Raw genomic sequence first — 24896 nt, 5'->3', positions numbered from 1 at the left:
AAAAATTACTAGGTATACAACCTCCTCAAAGTTCCAATAAACCCCACTACCTGAATACCCGCCCCGTTTTAATAAAAATCATGTTTATTGTAGGTCTAATCACCCACCACCTGTGCGTATCCCATTCAGATGCTGCGACGAGCTATGCAACAGTTGCAGCCGCAATTTTTGAAGAGTACCGTTAGAGGGTACGGTTATTACGGCGAAACGCTTTGAAGAATGCGATTACAAAGAGAACGAACTCGTAAATATTTGAAGAACCCTCCGGTAATCCGTCAACATTTAAATAGGATTATAATAAAACATAAAAAATTTATGGTTCTTCCATGTTAGCTGTTATGGGCATCATTTCTGAAGATATAAAATCTATTAAATTACTATCTCAATTTTAGAGCCTCTTTCAATTCATGTATGTTACGTATTTTATGTTTTAAAACGTGAATTACAATAATTACGAAATACATATATTGTTATGATCTGCTTTCTATTACTTTTATATTAATTATTATTTATTTGATCAATTATTTAATTAACGCAAATCATACATAAAAATATTAAGAAAAAATCTCAGGGTGCCTTTTGTCAAAAAAATTTAATTAAATTCTCTTAGGTTATACTTATCCTTTCTCGTGGCTTCAGTATCTCTTAGTTGATCCTTATCGGGATAAAATAGGAAAAGGAAATAAATAGAAAAATCATAAATAAACACATACAAATACCTTTATTATCAAAAGCAATGCTCTATAAATTTATCAATTAAATCTTGTGGGCATAACTATCCAAAAGAAACTTTTACCATATAAATTAATCGAATTCAAACAAATATTTATTGCTTTGTTCTTGATAAAAAAAACAAGCCTTAATAAAAAAACAAGCTAAACAAACAAATTTGGTATTTAATTCGCAAATTACTTATACTTCCTATTAAATTTTTGAAATGTTGGAATCTTAAATGCATATGCTTTTACGTAAAAAAAATTAACTTCTGATTATAAAGAAAATCTATCACATAGGTTATTGACTGACCTTTTTGATTCACACACAATGATGTCTCCTCTTGACCCAAACAGCTTCTCCTTGTTGATTATGTTAGGCTACCAATTAATGCCCTCTCCGTTCTCAGCAAAAATCCAGCAGCATACCAGCAACTATTTCTCCAAAACACCAGCCAGGCTTCCTTTGACCAGGACTCGTTCAATAAACTCCAAATCTCTCTCCTCTCTTTCTCTCAACAATAATCTCCTGAGACCCAAGTATCTTTTTTACTTGGTGTCACAAATAATTTTAATAACGATAATTCTTGTAACTTACTCTCTTGTACTTTACAGAATCAAAGAGGTATTTCTTCTCGATTTGATTTGTCTCTCGTTCCACTTTTCAGCTACTCTCACTATCAAACACAACCACTAGTACTTGCTTCTGAACTACTCACGAAAACTTTGGACTGCTCCTCTCGGCTGCCGGTAACACAATAATCCCTCTTTCCAAAACTATCTGAAAATTCAACCTTCTCTCCTTCCCATTCCAAATTGCCAAACCAATCAGAGACATTTCTTCTTCCCCCATTCTTTTTTCATAAACACCCACTCACACTTTCAAAAATATTCCTACCATCATAATAATTTCTTTCGGGAAATTCTACAAAATTTACTCGGGGTTAAACAAAAAGAGATTAAAATTCCAAACTTTCTTTACCTTAATTTTCTAAGAACTAATTACCTATGGCTTCTACCTTTCCCGTAATAAACAATCGGTTTAAAATAATAATCCTAAATACCTTTCACTTCACTTTTATTTACAAATGTTTTTAATATTCTCATGGAAAAACTCATTAAGGAGAAACCACCTTGCGTGAAAGCTAACTTCTAATAAATATTTACAAATCAATATACAGGGTGTATCAAATTTATGTGCCCGCGTTATATTAAAAAAAAAATTTTATTCTATCTTTGATTGATAAATTGAAACACAATAATATATATACGTAAACTAATTATTATAATAATTTATGAAGAGCAATTAACAAGAATAAAAAAAACCGCTAAACGCCGTAATAATGAGTGGCGCACACAATATTCCAGTTACAATAAAGAGCTGATATGAGTATTACGTAGAGTGTAGAGCAAAAATGTATTTTCATTTTGATGGAAATAAAATTTTAGTTTTATTTTGAAATATTTTTCCATAATATTTGCTAAATTTAAAATAAAACGCTCCACAAAAAAGTAACTTGGATACTCGCCACTTTTGTGGCGCGTTTTACTTCAAATTTAGCAAATCTTATGCTAAAATCTTTCAAAATAAAATTAGAATTTTATTTTCCATCAAAATGAAAAAACATTTTCGAGCCACGTAATATTCATTATCAGCTCTTTTGTAGCTGGAATATTGTATGCGCCACTCATTTTTACGTAGTTTAGCGGTTTTTTATTCTTGTATCAAGAGTTTTTCAAAGTTTTTCATAAATTAAATGTATAAAGTTAAATGTAATGTTTGTCGATTACACGTTAAGCGTTATAATATACAGTCGCATTATCTCCCAAATGATCTAGTGGTTATGACACTAGACTTGTGATAAGACAATCCGAGTTCATATCCCAGCCATCCTAATACTTTTGGCCGGCAAATGAACTCGGATTGCCCGATCAAACTTAGCGTCGTAAACACTGCAACTACATAAACTTACCTAAACCACCATCATCATTCTCTTTGCCTTATCCCTATGCAAGGTCGGCTTCCCTAATTGCATTTCTCCACACAATTCTATCTTGGGCCATATCAATGTTAATCCCCTTTACCAACATGTCCTGCCTTATCGTCTCCCCCCAGGTCTTCTTTGGTCTTCCTCTCCTACTCCTTCCAGGATTCTGCACTTCAGCTATTCTTCGTATTGGGTGATTAACGTCTCGACGTTGAACATGACCAAACCATCTTAACATATGCTCTCTCATTTTGGCATCAATTGGTGCCACACCTACACTTCCCCTAATATACTCATTTCTAATTTTATCCTTCTTTGTCACTCCACTCATCCATCTAAGCATTCTCATTTCCGCCACATGCATTCGTTGTTCTTCTTTCTTTTTCACTGCCCAACATTCAGTTCCGTACATCATAGCTGGTCTTATGGCTGTTTTATAGAATTTTCCCTTCAGCTTCATTGGAATATTTCTGTCACACAACACACCACTCGCTTCTTTCCACTTCATCCATCCAGCCCTAATTCTACTGCATGCATCTCCATCTATTTCTCCATTACTCTGTAATACCGATCCTAGGTACTTAAAACTATTGCTTTTTACAATCATTTCACCATCCAAAGATACCATTTTATTTGTAGTAGCTCCATCTTTAAATGAACATTCCAAATACTCTGTTTTTGTCCTACTAAGTTTTAAACCTTTTTCCTCCAGAGCTTGTCTCCACTGTTCCAGTTTTTGTTCTAAGTCTCTTTCACTATTTCCTACTAACACGACATCATCAGCATACATTAAGCACCATGGAATGTTACCCTGTATTTTCGCTGTTATCTGGTCCAAAACTAATGAGAATAAATACGGACTAAGCACAGAACCTTGATGCAATCCTACTTTCACATGAAATTTATCAGTCTCTCCCACACCTGTCCTAACACTAGTCGTTACTCCCTCATACATATCCCTCACAATCTTTACATATTTACCAGGGACTCCTTTCTTATTGAGTGCCCACCACAGAATCTCTCGAGGAACTCTATCATATGCTTTCTCAAGATCAATGAATACCATATGAGCGTTTGTTTCTTTACTCCTGTATTTTTCCATCAACTGCCTTATAATGAAAATTGCATCTGTTGTTGATCTACCCTGCATAAAGCCAAATTGATTCTCGTATATTTCGGTCTCTTCACGTATCCGTCTATCAATTACTCTTTCCCATATTTTCATGGTGTGGCTAAGCAGTTTTATAGCCCTGTAGTTTGTACATTGTTGTATATCTCCCTTGTTTTTGTAAACAGGTACCAGTATACTGCTTCTCCATTCGTCTGGCATTTGTCCAACTTCCATAATTCTATTAAATAGACCTGCTAGCCACCTTGTTCCTGTCTCTCCCAATGCTCTCCATACTTCCCCAGGAATATCATCTGGTCCTACCGCTTTTCCTTTATTTATTTTTTGAAGCGCTTGAGCCACTTCCTCGTTGGTTATTTTGGTGACCATTGCTGCTACTGTCTCCGTTGACTCTACATACTGTCTGTCAAATTCTTCATTTAATAAGCTGTCAAAGTACTTTCTCCATCTCTTTTTGACATCCCTTTCGTGAACTAGTATTTTATTATTTTCATCTCGGATACATCTAATCTCATTAAAATCTTTTGCTTTCTTTGCTCTCTGTTTGGCTATTTTATATATCTTCGTTTCGCCTTCCCTGGTATCAAGTTGATCGTATAGGTTTGAATACGCTTCTGCTTTAGCTTTTGCTACTGCTACTTTCGCTTCCTTTTTGGCGACCATATAGTTTTGAAGATCTATGTCCGATCTGGTTTCTTGCCACTTTTTATATAATTTTCTCTTCTCTTTTATTTTTCCTTGTACTTCATTTGACCACCACCAAGTCTCTTTATCCTCAAACTTCTTTCCTGACGTTTTCCCAAGTACTTCAATAGCCGTCTCTCTAATAATATTGGCCATTTTTCTCCAAATTGTGTTAGGGCTTCCTTTCATGTTCCAACATATTTTTTCTGAAACTTACCTAAACCACCAAAATGGATTTAATTTTGGAGCGCGATAACTTCTAAACGACTTAAACGATTTTGATCACTTGAACATGAGTTTGAAACGTATTGACAAGTAATATCTGATGCATCCAAGGTGTCAAGTATGATAAATGAAGGTATTACAGGAATTATTGAGCTTGAAAAACCATTTTTCCCATAATAAATATAACAGATTCCCGTACGCTATATAAGAAATAGATATATACGCCCAAAAAATATGCCGTTTTGTATCTACCTAGCCCTATAGCGGCTTGTGGTTGGTCAAAAGTCACAAACTACACCGGTTTTAGGGTAACGGTATCGAATCCAGGGTAACGGTAACGAATCCAGGGTAACGGATACATAAAAATAGCTATCAATGGTTCACATCAGAAAATTACTCTAATTGTTCTTATTAAATAGAATATACTCAAATTTATCACTTAATAATAGCAATTCTGTTTACTTGTTTAATTGCTGGACAATAAAAAAATATTTTATTCAATAGTCGGCTCGGATTTTCCGCTATAAACGCCATAACATCTCGTTTGTCTCGCTGGATTCCGTACTCTTTCATAAAATGAGTTCCATTATAAAAAATACTGTTACTCAGAGCAGTTGTTTAACTGTCTCTGGAACTGTTTATCTCGTAACGATCCCTCCGTTGTGATTATAGGTAAAGAACCAGTAAAGAACCATTAAAACAAACGTTTATCTTTGTTTACTTTTTATTGGGTGAAGAGGTGCCTTATAGATCGAGTACAATATGTCATTTAAGAGTAAGAATTGATAGACAAGAAAAATTGTTTCAGTAGATTGTATCTCAAGCATTATCTTCTACAATAGAAGTAATAAATATGATAAAATATAACAGAAAAAATAATAGGGGAAATCTTTGTTTGTCTCCTTCTTTTTACACAAAATATCAATATTGAAGAACTTTGAAAATCGGCGATGTTATTCATTATTTTATTAAAAAGAAATAAAAGAAAATAAGAATTATACTATTTTTTTGTTGTTCTTCTTGCCTGGCTTTACAATTCAGTGAGAGTCTATGACGCGTGCACTGTAGCCATCCGTATGCTACGATCTTGCGCTTTCATTTTCCATTGTTGTTCCCCAATCCTAGATAAATTGGCTTCAATATCTCATCCTTCCATCTTTTAGTGGGACGGCCTACTGTTCTTCTACCGTCTGATCTCTCAAAAACACTGTTTTTAACAGTCTGTCTTCCTCTGATCTTACTACATGACCTGCCCATCTATCCGGTTAGCTTGTATATGTTTGACGATGTTTCAATACCACGCAGAGTCACCAATTCAGCATTGAACTCCACTCTTCAACGCCACTTCTCCACTCTCCTGTCAATTCATCTCTTTGAGGGCCAAATATCATTCTGAGAACCTACCATTCAAATTTGTTCTTTACGATATTCTGTGTGTGGGAGTTTCGAATTGGGTTTGTGTATTGTGTATTTTCAGAAAAGGGTTTAGTACCATAGATCATCTCCTCACTATGAAAATATTGATAGAGAATGCAAACGAATACAGCCTAGATTTATGTTTAGCCTTTGTAGACTATGAAAAAGCGTTCGATAGTGTCGAGATATGGGCGATAGAAAAAGCTCTAAATAACAACAGAATAGACTCCAGGTACAGGCAACTCTTACATAACATCTATAAAACAGCAACTATGACAGTCGAATGGGAAAATAAATCAAACAAAACTAATCTCATAGAAATACGTAGAGGCGTAAGACAAGGAGATGTAATATCCCCAAAACTCTTCACCTTAGCTCTGGAAGACGTCTTTAAAGAACTGGAATGGGAAGACATGGGTATCAACATAAACGGGAAGAATCTCAATCACCTCAGATATTGCGATGATGTTGTCCTTATTACAACCAACCAAGAAGAACTAGCCACAATGCTCACTCAACTAGCACAGGCATCGGAGAAGATAAGATTAAAAATGAACATTAGTAAAACCAAAATCATGACAAATACAAACGACAGAATAAATGTAAGTATAAATAATGTCAATATTGAGGTTGTTGACGAATATATATACATGGGTCAAATAATCAAAGCTAATAAAGAGAACCAAACAATTGAAGTACAGAGAATAATCCGATTGGCGTGGGCAGGATTTGGAAAGTTAAGATGGATACTAAAAAGCACAAAGATACAACAGTACCTAAAAACACGTGTATTTGACCAGTGCATCCTTCCTGTTCTGACGTATGGCTTAGAAACATGGACATTAACAAAGGCCAACATAAACAAAATTGAAATAACTCAGAGATAAACGGAAAGATCCATGTTGGGAATAAAACTACAAGACAGAAAATCAAACAAATGGATAAGAGAGAAAACAAAAGTAAAAAATGTAACTGAACATATAGCAGGGTTAAAATGGAGATTTGCGGGCCATAATGCGAGACAGGAAGATAAAAGATGGAATGCTGAAATACAAAACTGGAGACCGTAGACAGGAAGAAGAGGAAGAGGAAGACCTCAGATGCGATGGATGGCCGATATTGTTAAAGCTGCAGGAACTAACTGGAAAAGCGCAGCCAAGGAGAGACGGAAGTGGAAAGATTTGGGGAAGGCCTATGTCCAAAGTTGGATAGATATGGGCTAAAAGAAGAAGAAGAAGAAGAAAAGTGTGTATTGCATATGTATTGTGTATGATTGAAGACGTGTATCCCACATTTTATTATCCGCTTTGTTGGTATACTTCTTTATTTTTTCTCTTTTTCATGCCTGTTTCATAGACGGATTAACTAAGGAAGGGAGAAGCTGCATGAATATAAAACAGACAATTTACCGAAAATTAAGAGGAAAGAAGAATATTAGAAGCAAAAAATTCAAAAATATATATTATATGACATTCAGGTGATACAATTCATTGGGCGTCGAGGATTAACTCGGAATCACTCCACCCTGCCCCAATGGTCCAGGCTATCCACTGGCAGTCCGTGACCGATGGCACTCTGTTGCGCTATAGGAGCTCTCTATCAACAAAGTGCTTATCATGTGGGAGTCCTGGGCACAAGGACTCCCACACGAAATCCTACCCCGATCAATGCAGGCCAACGTGAGGCGCTATATTTCTGTTATCTCTAGTGATTGTCATCGATCTATATAGGTTGCTGGGACCTCGAGTCCCCTCTCTGGTTCGGTAACTTGACACTCGATGGAGACCCCTTATGCTCGTTTTTTTGGGTTTTGTTAGTATTTTTTGTGGTGTTTATTTTGTTGTTGTTATTCTTCTGTTTTTGGTGGACGTAGCCGTTTTTTGTGTTTTTGTAGATTTTGATTGAAGATAAATCGTTATTTGTTTTGATTTCCTTTAAAAATATTACTCACCCTATACAAAATATGAGGAAAGTTTGTTCGACAAAGTAACTCAGGTATATAACATAGTGTGAGCTGTCACTATGTGATGTGATGGTATCGTGTTAAAGAAGCTTACGCCTCCAAAGGTGCCGACTTACACCAACGTATACTCATGCAATTTTTAAGAGCGCTATAAAAAGAAATTAGAAACCTCTCGTCGACAGTCGGCGTGCGTTGTATCGTTCCATGGAAGCCCCCATGCCCCATACGGCACTCGAATGAAATGTTAGTTGCTCCGTTGACTATAGTACATACTTGGTAGCGGCCATCAACTGCAACTGGTTTGGTTGTACTGTTACGTAACTGATACACCTAACGTATATGGTATTAACTTAATACTATTAATTTATTTGATTAAAGTGCGTCCCAATTCCAGGTCTCCGTTAATACTTGTGACTTGCGAACACCGATATATCGATACTACGTGTATTCAATCAACATCTATGAGTTGTTAGTACATTTTCTTGCAAACTGTTGATCTGAAGAAATAGTCAATAATCCTAATTTATTTATTTATTTATAGTCGCAAACCTTGTGTCTAATTTTTTATTTCCTAAGCTCTAAAAAATCGAAACTTTTTGCTTTTGCTCCCATATTCTTGCCTGTAACTCGAGAGATAAAGGCAAAAATTTTTCATTTTTCCATTTTACATATTATTTATCTAGCTAGAAATTGAAAATTTAATGTTTATTCTTTAAAAAATAGCAATAATTGGGAAAAAGTGCAAAAATGGACTTGTTCCTTTGAATTTTTTTAGCTCTTTAAATAAGTAGTCAAAGAAAGGCTCACGTTTTCAATTGCACTTTGAAAAATTGAAATTGGTCAACTAGGATAGCCTAGGGAATTTTGTAAATTTATGGTGGTTAGGTTAGAGTAGCTCCTAGGCGCACCGAGCAAAAACTGAATCGGCGAGTTCAAATCACAACTTGTTCCAAAAATTGCAATTTCTCGGCTTCTTGTCATCCGATTTTGATCTTTTTTTTAATCGATGTCTCTAGCAACAAGGATTTCAAATATGGTAATTTCAAACACGTATTTTAATTGCAAAACGGGAAATTAAATTGGATTATACCATATTTTAAGCGATTTATTTAATTAATTTTAATAGATTAAAAATAATTTATGCAGTTTTATAAATTTATAACGATTATTACTCTATTTAAATTTAAATTTATTTACAGGTAAAAAAAATCGATTATTTCAAGTGCTTATTTTGAATTTTGTAATTTCTGCGGACCCTGAATCGCAAAATTATTATACCCCATTCCACGAATATACGACCCTCTTGGATTATCGCGACAACGAATATTTTACTGTGCAAAATATGAAGAACGAAAATAAATTGCAAATTATATTGTTGTTTATTGGAGTAATTATTAGAGCAAAATACTTTCGTACCTCTTATGTTACACACTAAAATATTCGTTGTCGCGATAATCCAAAACAGTCGTATATTCGAGGAATACACCATAATATGTAAAAACTATTAAACCGATCCTAACGAAATTTAGCACATGTTTCAGTCGTATTATAAAGTCTTTCTAGACGGCATAATATGAAATCCGTAATAATTTATTTTTAAGGGGTAGAACAAATTTAACGAAAATACTCTTTTTTCCATTTTTTTCTCAATTATTGCTATTTTAAAAACAATAAAAATTAAATTTTCGATTTCTATCTACTCAAATATTATGTAAAATTGAAAAAGGAAACTTTTTCCTTTAAAAATTTTTTTTGTAGTAGCAGTATCCCTCGAGTTATAGGCAAAAATTTGGGCGCAAGAAGAAAAAATTTTCGATTTTTTCAAGATTTTGTTTCAGGACATATGCGAATTTCGCGTGTCAAAATGTTCAATATGTTTAAATATATTCATTTTTTTTTTTCGAATACTGAAAAGCTAAGTAGGTATTTTAAAAAAATTTAAACGCGCAATGAAAGATTACATTATTGTCAAGGGCCGAAAGTCCCTTAGAATAACCAAAAAGTTTCTTTTGAATGAGATATTTGAAATTAAAATTCACACTAAGTTTTCTTTTTTTTTCACCCCTGTAACTTATTAAAATAAACATTATAGACGTTTTCAGGAACACTTTCGGCCCTCGGTAATAACGTAATATTTCATTTTGCGTTTAAATTTTTCAAAAATATTCTGCATTTACAACACATTAACATTTTGACAGGCGACATTTTGCGCCTATGCCCTTAATGGAAAATTACACACAAGACTTGCAACTGGCGCATATCATGACTATTGATACAAGGTACATCTTGAATTGATTCCAGTATGAAATTTCTTTCTATGAAAAATGTCTCATATGGTCTTAGTCCAGAAAGCCACTGCGCATCCGCTAGGAAAAATATTCCGATTCGGATTTTTTGCACAATCTTACTCAAAAAGGACCCCTTTTAACAAATTTGCATGTTGCCAGGACCAAAAGTGAGTCAAAAATTTTTTAAACGTTTTTTTTTTTGTTTTTTCCTAAAATTATTTGTTTTACATGGAACAAAGTTTTTTTAGGTTTTTTGGATCATTCCAAACAGAAAAGGTTTTTAGTGACTTTTCTCTAAAGTTGATAGTTTTTGACATATAAGCGATTAAAAATTGAAAAATTGCGAAATCGGCCATTTTTAACCTTCAAAAACTATGTGAAAAACTTAAAATTTGAATGTTGCCATGGTAGGTAGATAGATATTCTTTAAACATCGATTGATGAAATCCCGAAGAGTTTTTTGCAATACAGTATTCAAAACTTCTTTGTTTTTTAATTTCTAATCACGCGTGCGCGACACTATTTTCCACCGTTGCATGTGTATACAGTATGGTGCAAATAAAAAGAATAAATTCGTTATTTCGTAAACCGGCGACTTCAAGAGGAAACACTAGCGATCAACAGGTAGCAAAAACGCGTTCCAAGATTGCGGCTGTAATTTTGAATATTTTTCGAGATATTTGGCACACGTATTCGTAATATAATAAAGAATGGCGGTACAGAGCCCAATTTGAAAAATATATTAATATGTGGAAATTACTCTGTAATTAAATACAATATTAAAAAAACGAGCCTGTACCGCCATTAAGAAGAACAAAAAAATACACTTTCTTCAAATAAACTTTTTTATCCGATGCCTAGATTTTGTGTCATTTTGGAACTACTAATGAAATAAAAAATTTTAGTACATAGTTCCAAAATGACACAAAATCTAGGCATCGGATAAAAAAGTTTATTTGAAGAAAGTGTATTTTTTTGTTCTTCTTAATGGCGGTACAGGCTCGTTTTTTTAATATTGTATTTAATTACAGAGTAATTTCCACATATTAATATATTTTTCAAATTGGGCTTTGTACCGCCATTCTTTATTATATTACGAATACGTGTGCCAAATATCTCGAAAAAATATTCAAAATTACAGCCGCAATCTTGGAACGCGTTTTCGCTACCTGTTGATTGCTACTGTTTCCTCTTAAGGAAAAAACCCGAAACAGGTCGATTTTTAATTTTAAGTTATGATATTGTGGTATATATGGGATACTAGTGACGTCATCCGTCTGGGCGTGATGACGTAATCGATGATTTTTTAAATGAGAATAGGGGTCGTGTGGTAGCTCATTTGAAAGGTTCTTCAATTCTCTATTTAGTAATATAAACATTTACATAATTATTTATACAGGGTGTCCAAAAAATTTTTATTAAATTAAATTATTTGACAAAAAAAGAGGTAGAAGGACACCCTGTATAAATAATTATATAAATGTTTATATTACTGAATAGAGAATTAAAGAACCTTTCAAATGAGCTAGCACACAACCCCTATTCTCATTTAAAAATATCATCGATTACGTCATCACGCCCAGATGGATGACGTCACTAGTATACCATATATACCACAATATCATAACTTAAAAATAAAAATCGACCTGTTTCGGGATTTTTCCTTAAAGTCACCGGTTTACGAAATAACGAATTTATTCCTTTCATTTGCACCATACTGTCGGTGAAAAATAGTGTCGCGCACGCTTGATGAGCAATTAAAAAACAAAAGAGTTTTGAATATTGTATTGCAAAAAACTCTTCGGGATTTCATCAATCGATGTTTAAAGAATATCTACCTACCTTGGTAACATTCAAATTTTCAGTTTTTCACATAGTTTTTGAGGGTTAAAAATGGCCGCTTTCGCAATTTTTCAATTTTTAATCGCTTGTATGTCAAAAACTATCAACTTTAGAGAAATGTCACTAAATACCTTTTTTATTTGGAATGATCCAAAAAACCTAAAAAAAACTTTGTTCCATGCAAAAAAAATAATTTTAGGAAAAAAACAAAAAAAAAACGTTTAAAAAATTTTTCACCCACTTTTGGTCCTGGCAACATGCAAATTTGTTAAAAGGGGTCCTTTTTGAGTAACATTGTGCAAAAAATTCGAATCGGAATATTTTTCCTAGCGGATGCGCAGTGGCTTTCTGGACTATCTACTTTTCGGCAGTTCCCACTTTGGATGGTATCAGCAATAATGATTCTACAGATATGTGTTGTCTAAGCAAAGCATCTCCCTTTATGTCTTCTTCGGTCATCCTCCCTAGCTTTTCCAGGATCTTGTAAGCCAATGATTATTTTTGCTACATCTCTACATCTCTACATCTCATAAATCAACTCCTTAACCCCTTAGTGTTACCTGTTTGTGTCTACTACTGTCAACTACTTCGTTTCAGTACCCTACAGCATAGCAAGTCTAAAGTCAGTTTTATAGAATTTGTGCTTCTTTTATTGTACAGTACACCACTCCCCTTTTCCCTCTTCATCCATCCCACACTAATTTTACTAAGTATATCCCCGTCTCTTTGACGAGTGACCTGTATATTTTCTTTCATCGTAGCTATTTTAATTTTATTCACTAGCACCCTAAATAGCATGCTTGTTTGTATCAATACCATACCAATATCGCAAGTTCTTCAACCATGAAGTTTTTATTCATCCTGACTGCGTTTGCCTGCTATTTTCCCTTGCATAATATTTTGTATCAACCTATATTTTTGCGACCTCTGATTACATGTCCGAGGTATTCCAGCGTCTTCTTGATGCTTTCTATAATCTCAGTAGTCTCGCTGAGACATTCTAGTATTCTGAAATGTCAAATCTTCTCCCCCCAAGAAACTGTTTAAATTCTTCATTTTGAAGCATCACATTTTGAAGCCTCAAATCGATTTAGATCACTTTTATTTACAGTCCAAGACTCGACACCATAAAGTAAGATCGAAAACACGTAGCAGAGAAGTAGGGAGATTCGTATGCCAATTTTATATTTCTGTTAAATAATACCTTGGACATCCTTCTAAAAGCGGATCTAGCCTGATCAATTCTAGATCTAATTTCACCTTGACATTCTGCGTTACAATTTACCTATCCTAGATACGTAGATACTTACTAAAAGCCATGTAGAAATACAAAGGGCAAAATTTGTGAAAATGAAACATCAATTATGTAGTAGAGACCTAAGAATGGATCTAAGGATAAGATTGTTGCGCTGCAACATTTTTACAGCTTTGCTCTAAGGATCTGAGGCCTGGACTCAATGTCAATTAGAGATTAAGAAATTGGAAGCTTTTGAGCGTTGATGTTATCGAAGAATGATACGAATATCATGAGTAGACAAAATTACCAATTAATAGTGTGTTTCACTCACTGATATCTGACGGCATAAAAAAACCTAAAAGAATTATTATTAAATAACTTTAAAAGAAAACAAAATTAAAAAGAAAAAGATTAATCGTCTTTTCGTATACAAGTAAAATGTCCGTTCTGTAATCTCCCAGTGTTTTTTCATTTTGGGAGCAGCAACCATTACTCACTTGTTGCAAATTGTATCCATCCTAGCTTTAGCTTTCTTGACTAATTCTCCTTGCCAATAAATCCTGCAACGTAGATATTATGCTAACATGTACCTGCAGTACCTGTGAAAGTTGATTTTTGAGCTTTTCATAAACCAGTCAGATTTTATGGCCAATAAACTTGATGCAGAATTATGAGTCCAGCTTTCATTTGATAAGGTTGTAATACGCCAAAGAAAATTACTTGCGGAATTTAATTTATTGTCAGCCAAAACACATGTGAGGTGGGATATCATGCAGATGCAAGGATTCAGTGCGTTGTACAGCTATTAAGTTACATGGTTTATTATGAAATAGTATATATTATTGATATAATCAAAGATTTTATTGTGGATAATAATTTTTCTTCATTATTCATGAAAAGAGCATATCGGTGCAAATATACAAAAATTATTCAGAGTGTATTGTGTATGTTAAAGGTAAATTTCTTCTCTTTATATATAGCTTTTACAAATAAAAATATTGGTTGGTAAAAGGTAAAGATTCTTGTTTTTCTTCTTTGGCTACTACAATTGTTAAATCATGCTGCTATAATCGTTTCGGATCTACTGACGATAAAGACCTGGTCTGACTCTAATTTACTCTCTTTTAATATAGATAAAACAGTAGCATTATCCTATAAAGGAGCTCTTCAACCTTTGCCTCTTAATAACAGCCAGATCAGTACCGTTGATTCTGTAAAATTTTTTGATATTTTTTTAGACAGCAACTAGACAGCAATTTTTATTTTTTCATATCGATTCGTTAAGTAAGAAACTCGCCTCAACTTGCTATGCAATAAGATCTGTCTCAAGGGAACTGAATTTAGCATCTTCTAAAATAACATATTTTTCGTTGTTCGAGTCTCATCTTCGATATGGTCTTCCTTTTTAGGGTTCTAGTACAGCTGCTCAATTTCTGTTATTTTTAAATTGCAAAAAAGAGCAATAAGATATCTGTTTGGCCTCAGAAGATCTACACATTGCAGAAGTTACTTCAGAAATCACGGAATTTTAACACTTCCATCTTTATATATTCTAGAAACGGTTTGTTTAATCGTTGGTTTAATTCGTAAACACCTTCATGTCTTTCCAGCAAGGCCCAATCATATTTACTCCACCAGAAATTCAATCTTTGATATTTATTAACCGATCCCATCCACTGAGTTAGTAAAGAAATCTATATTATATTCCGCAAAAAAGTTACAACTTAAATCTGCAACATCTTTCCCAAAGTTCCGTAAAATAACAAAAGCCTATCTATCTAAAAGAACATATTATTCAATAGAAGAATTTCTTAATGAATAACTAAGAAAATTGGGTTTCATACGCAGTAGCTTAAACTGTCAATTCCTAATGTATTTTATTTTTTGTAAGTATGTTCAATTTACAATTTATATAAATGTTGCAATTAATTGTTTTTGTCTTTGGTTTTATATCATATTTACTGTATATTGACACGATATATCTAATTTTAGTAAATTGTAGTTGTTATTTGTTGTTGATATTATTTTTCTTTTGACTGTATGTAAGCTTTGTCCATAAAATTGTAAAAATTTTCAGTGACAATAAAGCATATTTCTATTCTATTCTATTCTATTCTAACTCTTCTCTGTCTTCAGTTGTTCAAAATTTAGTAATGTCCATTGTCGGATGTTTCTTAACCACGACAGTCTTTTCCTTCCTAGTCCTCTATTTCCCTTGATCTTTTCTTTCACTATTAGTTAAGCATATTGTTACTTATTATTTCTCAGTATGTGGCCTCTGTATGAAGTTTTTCTAACTTTCACTTTGTTGAAAAGTTCTCATTCTTTGCCTAGTCTATGCAGCACTTCTTCGTTTAAGGTATGCGATGGCCATGAAATTTTGAGGATTTTCCGGTAGATCCACATTTCAAGGGCCTTCAATTTATTTACGGTTGATATTTTAAGGGTCCATGTTTCAACTGCATAGAGAGAGAAGAAAAGATTAGAAAATATATATGACATGTTCACTATGCATAAGAAAGTTCGTAAAGGGCTCTGTATAATAAGAACAACACTAATACTGTAGTAGATAATCTAGGAAACGTTATTATTGATGAATGAGAAATACTTGAAACATGGAGTACTTATACAAATGAATTGTTTCAAGATGACAGGCCAAATCTAGTTCCTTAAAAAACTGATACGACTCTTAGTAAGATTTGATTATTTTGAGCAGTGTAATTGATTGGTCTGACATTATATTATAGTTATTATGACAGACAAATAATAAAATAAACAAACAAACAACAAACAACTGATTACATATTATATATTAAAATAATATAAATATCAACATCATATATTAAAATGATTCTCTTCTAATCTCTCAAAATGCGTACGATCTTCATGAGCGGTAGATATTTTTGGTCTTCCAGAACCTTGCTTTCTTTCGAGAGTTTCTTGTTCTCTCCATCTTTTATTAATCTTAAACTGTTGTTCTGCTTATAGGTTAAAATGGTTCGCTACGGCAGATAGTGACCAACCATCTTCTAATTTCGTTACAATTCTTGCTTTTAGTTCTTTGCTAGCATGTGGAGCCATTTTTTGAACTAAATAAGTTATCTAAAAATTTTTAGGATTTGGCAGTGACAGTGACAGTACGTAAATAATAAGTGTTTGTTCAAGATACACTGCTCAATTTTCTACAAAATACGCTTTAAGAGTCGTATCAGTTTTTTTTGGAACCAGCTGTAAATCAAGAATGACCTGAAATTTTAAAATCAAATTTTTCATGCAATAAAATCAGCCAAAACCAAGAAAGCACCTGGATCAGACAACATTCCAGCTGAACTCTTAAAAATGATACAAGAAGGGCAACATCAGTGCTCTAGTTAAACTTTTTAATGGCGTGTAGGTATATTACTGATGAAACACCTCAGGAATGAGGTCAAAAAAGGCTGTTTTTATAACAATTCCGAAGAAGCAGAGGGCAAACAGATGCGACTAATATAGGTTAGTTAGCCTGACGAGCCACAAATCGAAAATTTTTCTTCTCATTATTCATAAAAGAATAAGAAGACATTGCGAAATAGACCTAGATGAAATCCAGTTTGGATTTACGAAGGCGCTGGGGCCGCTGGGCACACCTGAGACACTTTTTGACTTAAATGTACATACTTCTCAAAAAATGCCGCGACCAACGTAAATATATTTATGTGGCTTTCGTCGATTACGAAAAGGCTTTTGATATAAGAAGAAGAGTTTTAACGACTGCGATACATGTTTGGCGTGTACATTATTTACCAAAAAATATGCAATGGCCTTAGATTTGCTGACTTGCCTCATTTATAGATATTAATGCACCTTTCAACACGTATAATTAAAAAAAAATTTAAATAAAATAATTTTATTTAAAATACATATTTAATTATTCTAAAATTTAGTAACTGACAATTCGATTACAACAATCTAACAATCACTTTTGTTTCAGGTAAATATTTTCACTATACAAACTTGCTTGGTGATAAACATTTTCGACAGATGGTAAGGCAAATCAAATTATTTTAAATATGTTTATTTTAATGATTATTTTTTAAGATATTTGATTACGTGTTTAATTATGTCCAATCAGATTAAAATTATACTGAGAATTATCTACAGTAGAAAATTACCGATATTGTAATTTTTTTTAAGTAGGACTGTTTGTGTTTAATGGCAACCAGTTTCCTAGTTTTGACAACTGTCACATTTAAGAAAATATCCATAATATACGTATTAAAAAATAATCTTACGAATATCACACGACAGTAAGAATAAATAAGAAAATAATGCTTCATTTTTACTCAAATTTGTTGTCATTGGTCAAAAGCCACTCGAGCCCTGCGGGCTGTCGTGTCTATTGCCAGACAACAAATTTTCGAAAAACTGTCGCATTATTTTCAATTTATTCTCACTCTCTTGTGATATTATACCCGATTATTTCATTCATAGGAGATTCTGACCAATAGAAAGCTACAGAAATCTGAATTAAATCGATAATTTTTGATAATTGCTCGTCGTTAAGTATATTACGTCAGATCCCCTTCGTTGCTACGAAAAAATACATTCAGTGACATTAATGACAATTAATGTTTTAAAAATTATAAAAGTGATGACTTTCAATCGTCAAATATTTATAAAAACTTTGTGTTTAATTGTACTAATTTGTACTTACATAAATAAATTACAATAAAATTTTGGTGTTGAACAGTTTTATTCATGAAATAATCGCAACAAATTGCACTCGAACTCTAAAATTAATATAGAATTTTTGCCCTCGTGACACTTTAACATAATTTCACTCGCCTTTGGCTCGTGAAATTAAAACTGTCAAAGTGTCACTCGGGAAAAATTCAATAATTTTAGAGCTCTTGTGCAATTACTACTGATAATTTTTGATAATTTCCCGTCGTCAAGTATATTACGTCAGATGCCCTTCGTTGCTACGAAAAGATACATTCAGTGACATTAATGACAATTAACGTTTTAAAAATTATAAAAGTGATGACTTTCAACCGTCAAATTAATATTTATTAACCGTCAAATTAATATTGCTCCAATTGTGTGGATTTCTTTGCGGATAGTTCGCGATTTTTAAAAACGCTAAAGGATTGCACCCTCTAGTTTTATGTTCTTGAATATTTTAAACTTGTGATTATATATCTTTACCTGTTATTTTTACTTTATGACTTGCTTTATTGTCGTAGTGTTTATTGTATCTTATTGTATTTTACGTATATTTGTAATATTTTGTTAGTTCTTCATATCTTCTGTAATGTTTTATTGTAATGAGCTTTGCTCGTAAATATATATAAATAAATAAATAAATAAATAAATTTATAGCAACTGTGTGTTTAATTATTGTACTAATTTGTATTTACATAAATAGATTACATAAATAATCGCAACAAATTGCACTCGATCTCTAAAATTAATATAGAATTTTAGAACTATTGTACAATTACTACTGAGAATTATCTACTGTAGAAAATTACCGATAGAATTTTTTTAAGTAGATTGTTTCTGTTTAATGGCAACAAGTTTCCTAGTTTTGACAACTGTCACATTTAAGAAAATATCCATAATATACGTATTAAAAAATAATCTTACGAATATCACACGACAGTAAGAATAAATAAGAAAATAATGCTTCATTTTTACTCAAATTTGTTGTCATTGGGCAATAGCCACTCGACCCTGCGAGCTCTCGTGTCTATTGCCAGACAACAAATTTTCGAAAAACTGTCGCATTGTTTTCAATTTATTCTCACTCTCTTGTGATATTATACCCGAAATTTTTTTTTAAATACCTAACGATCTTTTTTCAACTATTTGTGTATCTGCTTACAACTAAATACTTTATTGATTGTTTTCTATAGAATAAAAGAGTATTTTTGTAACAGTCCGTCGTGCCACACTTTGTCAGATGCTTTTGCTATATTCAGGAATACTAAACAGATTTTATCCCCCTCCAATGCTTTCTCTATTTCAGTTATTATTCGATGGACCTGGTCAATCGTGGAGAGTTTATCACGAAATCCAAATTAGTATAATATTTTTTTTTTCAATATTATATTATACTTATATTTTTCCCCATTTTAACTGCATATAACTTCTAAACGGCTCAAGATAGAAATATGCGGTTTTCGCTGAAATGTTTTATTTTAGCAAAAGTTTTGTCTGAATTGATTGAATTTTTTATATCGCTTTCAAATACGAAAAAAAAATGGCGGATTTTTGAAAAAAAACGTTGTTGATTTTTTTTAATGGAACACCCAGTATATTTTTTTGTAAATTGAAAGAAAGGTCATTCACCTATCCAGCGATATAAAGTTTTTCAAAATCGGTTGTCAAATCACTGAGTAATTAATTTTTAAAATGAGAGGTGCAACATGGATATCACATACGTAAATAACATAACTAAGCAAATTGATAGGTGATTTCCACATTGCATCTCTAATTTTAAAAATGAATTGCTGTCATTTGACAACCGATTTTAAAAAATTGTATATCGCTGGATAGGTAAATGAACGTTTTTTTAAATTGTTAGTTAAATGACCTTTTTTTATGTCGCTTTTAAATACAAAATGGCGGAATTTTGAAAAAAATATTTTTCAGTAACTTGAAAAAATGGTCATTTACCTATCCAGTGATATAAAAATTTTTAAAATCGGTTATCAAATGGCTGAGCAATTAATTTTTAAATAGAGATGCAATGTGAAAATCACATAACATAATATCAATTTGCTTATAATGTTATTGAGGTATGTGATATCCACGCTGCACCTCTCATTTTAAAAATTAATTACTCAGTGATTTGACAACCGATTTTGAAAAACTTTATATCGCTGGATAGGTGAATGACCTTTCTTTCAATTGACATAAAAATATACTGGGTGTTCCATTAAAAAAAGTCAACAACGTTTTTTCAAAAATCCGCCATTTTTTTTCGTATTTGAAAGCGATATAAAAAATTCAATCAATTCAGACAAAACTTTTACTAAAATAAAAAATTTCAGCGAAAACCGCATATTTCTATCTTGAACCGTTTAGAAGTTATAGGCAGTTAAAATGGGGGAAAATATAAGTGGACACCCGGTATTATATTATGTATATTTATTGTAGGAAATAGTATATGTATTGTACAACAAGAGAAAAAAAGACATATTTCTCACGAGCGCAGTTTGTTGGCACGAGCCGAGGTACGAGGCGAGTGCCGCAAATCAAACGAGAGAGAAATATGTCGTTTTCTCACGTGTTGTACACTATACTTTTTCTATGGATGCATTTTTGTCATGAGTTCAAACTTCAAAATTAAATAATTTAGGTGCTTTTATGTAGATTATATGCCAAAATTGAAATAAAATACATATTATACACATATGTAGGTATTTAATATTCTTAATATTTATATACTTTTATTTATTTAAAATTATAGTTACCAGTTATATTTGAACAGTTTTGAAAGGTAATTCCTTTGATTTGACACATTTGATTTGACAAAAATATTTGTGTTTGTATTGTGCATGTTACCATGGAAACCGCGAGTCTACGTATGGAACCCGTGAGAAAAAATATTTCTCACTGCAATGGCCGACTTTTCTCACATCCTGAGAAATTGTTCGTTGTGAATATATTGTAAGTAGTAAGGGAAGTTGCACATTGTATAGCATCCATAAAATAACAATATTGCAGTAAAAAATGTGGACAAAAAGAAAAAAATTAGTTTTATTTATATTTTAGTTAATATTTTAAAGCATTTTCACATGAATGATGAATGTTGCATTCAAATTTATAGTTTTTCTATGAATGCTATACAATATGCAACTTCTCTCGCTATTTACATACATTCAAAACGAACAATTCCTCACGCATTGAGAGAAGTTGGCCATTGCAGTGAGAAATATGTTTTCTCACGGGTTCTCCTACGGTCTTCCATACTGTGATCGCCTTTCCATGGTAGCATGCACAATACAAACACAATTAATGTTGTCAAATAAATGTGTTAAAGCAAAACCTACCAGGAATTACCTTTCAAACCTTTTCAAAAATAACTGTTAATTAGAATTATAAAAAATAAGGTATATAAATTTTAAGAATATTAAATACCTACCTGTATATGTACTTTATTTCAATTTATGCATACAATATATCTAAAAGCACCTAAATTATTTAATTTTGAAGTTTGAACTCTTGACAAAACCGCATCCATAGAAAAAGTACAGTGTACAACACATGAGAAAATGACATATTTCTCCCTCGCTTGATTTGCGGCCCTCGCCTCGTCCCAACAAACTTCTGCGCTCGTGAAAAATGTGTCTTTATTCTCACTAGTTATACAATATACTATTTTTACTCAAAACTGGCATTCCATGAAGAAGAATTAACTAAAGTAACAAAACAAATTTTGCATGGGCAATGAATGCTTATTGCCGTGTGAACAGATTGCTGTACCCATTTTAGTTAAATAAGAAAAATTCCTCAGCAGAAGTAGGATCTGGTACCAGGTCTCAAAACGCAACTCAAAAATATTGAGAATATCATTTTAAAGTTATCTACTTTAAAATCTATAATGTCTGAATTGTCAATATAAATGAGTCAGATAAAATTAAATTATTATAAGAAGAGTTTTTGACCAAGCAAGAAAAACAAAATTTGTTTGATTTATTAATATTTTTTTTTTATTTTCAAAACGATTTCCGAAGTTGCTTATTCCGTACGAATGGTATGTTTATGTTTGTACGAATGTCATACTCAAATTTACAGTTTTTTATTCAAAACTGGCCTTCCTCGAAGAAGAATTGCTTAACTAAATGAGCAAAACAAATTTCGCAATAAACAATTGAAAACAATGCAAATTGTCAATAGTAAAACATGTCGGAACATAATATCACCTGTCATTAGTATAAATAAAAGAAACTGAAGTTACCAAAGGGATGACATTGTTCAAACAATCTGAAGAAAAAGTAAACTTATTCAAAACAATTCATGTACGCTTGCGTACAAGCCATAATCCTTGCAAATGCAAAGCCCACTTTCTACTTCGGAGATTTGATTCAGTGTGTACAAGACATCGGAGGAAAGTGGACCTAACCCGCGGTTCGAAATTTCGTGCTATCGTCAACGCCGACGTACATTGTGTTCCACGTTCCACCAAAAGGACTGACGACTCTATCCCGCTTACTCCGTTCACACGCGTTGCCGAATATGAACCCTATGATCGATAACACGTGATAGTGTGTGAAGAAGTGTTGTGGTTTTTCCAAAAAAAAATAAAAAAGGATTAACTTACATGTTTATTTATCAGAAGAAAGGTGTGTAAACTTCATTACATTAACGAAAGACAATACAAAAATTATTTTCTTTGACTGTAAAGGAAATATTTACGTACAAAGTTGTTTTGGCCAAATGTCAATGAACGTTATCTATTATCTTGTATTTATGAGCATCCTTACATAAAGGATTATAACATTTTGTTAGCAAAATATTAACAAATCCATAGTTTCTTTCTGCTCTGAGCCGTTAATCCCCTAGTAAACTTCGTAGTTATTAATAGAAAAATATAAATAAATAAAGTTTTTATTTGTACGCAAAATGTAAAAATACATCGGTTTTGGCAACGAGTCATTGAACTGTATTCACAATCATAACTGATTTTTATTTCTATATAATCGCGAAAATAAAACTTAAATTGAATGAAATAAAATTATTTGTAGTAGTTGGTACCCTGAAAATGTTAATGTTCTAAATAGATGGATTTTAAATCAGTATTTGATTTGGTACATACTTGCAGCGCGATTATTTATTGAGAAATATCTATTATGAGAAAAAATAAAAATATAATATTACATAAGTTTTTGAATATTTTATACTCTGTATAAATATACGACTCATGTTATGGTATGTCAGTCAGGTCTATGACATGGGTATCCTTTGTAAATTGAGCAATATTTTGGGTTATTATGTTCATATTTTATCTCGGTTCATGTTAGTTTTGTTTTTAGAATTAATTGAAGTATTAAATTTCTTAAATAATAATATATTATAGCACTTCGAGCCAAGCAGTCTTATGGCTTGTTTCTTCTTCTTTCATTTCTGTTTGTTCGCTTTTTCTTTCCAATTGCTTACATTGAGATACTTACCTCAAGTCGGCATGAACTTCATGACTCCATCTGGTCCTAGGCTTTCCTTTTCTCTATTTACCACCTATTGTAGCACTTAACGAGATTTTCGGTATTTTAACGTGAGTCATTCTTTGGACATGTCCTAACCATCTAAGTCTTTGTGCTCTTACTACTGCAGTTATACAGGGTTGCGAGAAAGTCTGGCAACAAGTTATTTCCTCGGAAACCGCTAGAACGATTTTTATGGATTTTGGTGGGTGACAATCTTTTAATGCGGCCGATATTATAGTGGTAATTACATTGTTGTCAAATCTTCCATTTTTCTGAAAATCTAACGAACTTTCTTATTTCAAATGGAATTCCTATATGTATATTTTTTGAGTTTTGGAATCCTTGAGGAATACTGATTATTTTTCATATAATATTCCCTATACCTAAATGCCATAATTTCGGAGTTATTGCTACATTTATTAAAAAAATTTAAATAATTAAAAAAAATCAATTTTTTTGGCCCTGGTAGACATTATTTTAGGTTCTTTGGATCATTGGGAACAAAAAAGGTCTTTTGTAATTTTTCTCTATAGTTAATCGTTTTCGAATTATAAACAATTTAAAACTGAAAAAAATCGAAAAATGACGATTTTCTAGGTTCAAAAACACAAGTAAAAAATATTATTTTTAAAACTACGAAATGCCTAAATTCAAGATCAAGCCTTATTTTATCAGATACCGACAAGCAATTTGGTCTTGTTTAATTTTAAAGTATTATTTAATGCAGCCCGATCGCCCGTTCTCTCATATGCGCTTCATTAATAATTAAAAAAAAAAAACAATATTTTAGAATAAAACGTGCCAAAAATTCTTGCAGGTATCTGATGGAAGAAGGTCTGATCTTGAATTTAGGTACTTTGTAATTTACAAAACTATTTTTAATACTTGCGTTTTTGAACCTGGAAAATCGTCATTTTTCGTTTTTTTCAGTTTTAAATTGTTTATAATTCGAAAACAATTAACTTTAGAGAAAAATTACCAAAGACCTTTTTTGTTCCCAATGATCCAAAGAACCTAAAATAATGTCTACCCGGGCCGAAAAATTGATTTTTTTAAATTATTTAATTTTTTTTTAATAAATGTAGCAGTAACTCCGAAATAATGGCATTTAGGTATAGGGAATATTATATGAAAAATAATCAGTATCCCTCAAGGATTCGAAAACTCAAAAAATATACATATAGGAATTCCATTTGAAATAAGAAAGTTCGTTAGATT

General features: G+C 32.2%; 1 protein-coding gene across 3 annotated transcripts in view; it reads left to right on the top strand.

The window, feature by feature from the left end:
• The window catches only part of LOC114345421 (probable nuclear hormone receptor HR3), a 411567-nt gene that overhangs the window by 175099 nt on the left and 211572 nt on the right, over positions 1–24896 (top strand). The window contains exon 1 of one of the 3 annotated variants that reach the window (XM_028296279.2): positions 22577–22817. The exons of the other annotated variants lie outside the window; for them this stretch is intronic. The gene's annotated coding sequence lies outside the window, so the exon portion shown is untranslated. Of the gene's footprint in view, positions 1–22576; positions 22818–24896 lie in introns of those variants that run through there. 3 annotated transcript variants of the gene reach the window in all.

Source organism: Diabrotica virgifera, chromosome 2 (assembly GCF_917563875.1).
Source record: "Diabrotica virgifera virgifera chromosome 2, PGI_DIABVI_V3a".
In the NCBI taxonomy this organism is placed as follows: domain Eukaryota; kingdom Metazoa; phylum Arthropoda; class Insecta; order Coleoptera; family Chrysomelidae; genus Diabrotica; species Diabrotica virgifera.
Note: the sequence above shows the minus strand (reverse complement) of the source record. Positions and strands in the feature narration are given on the sequence as shown.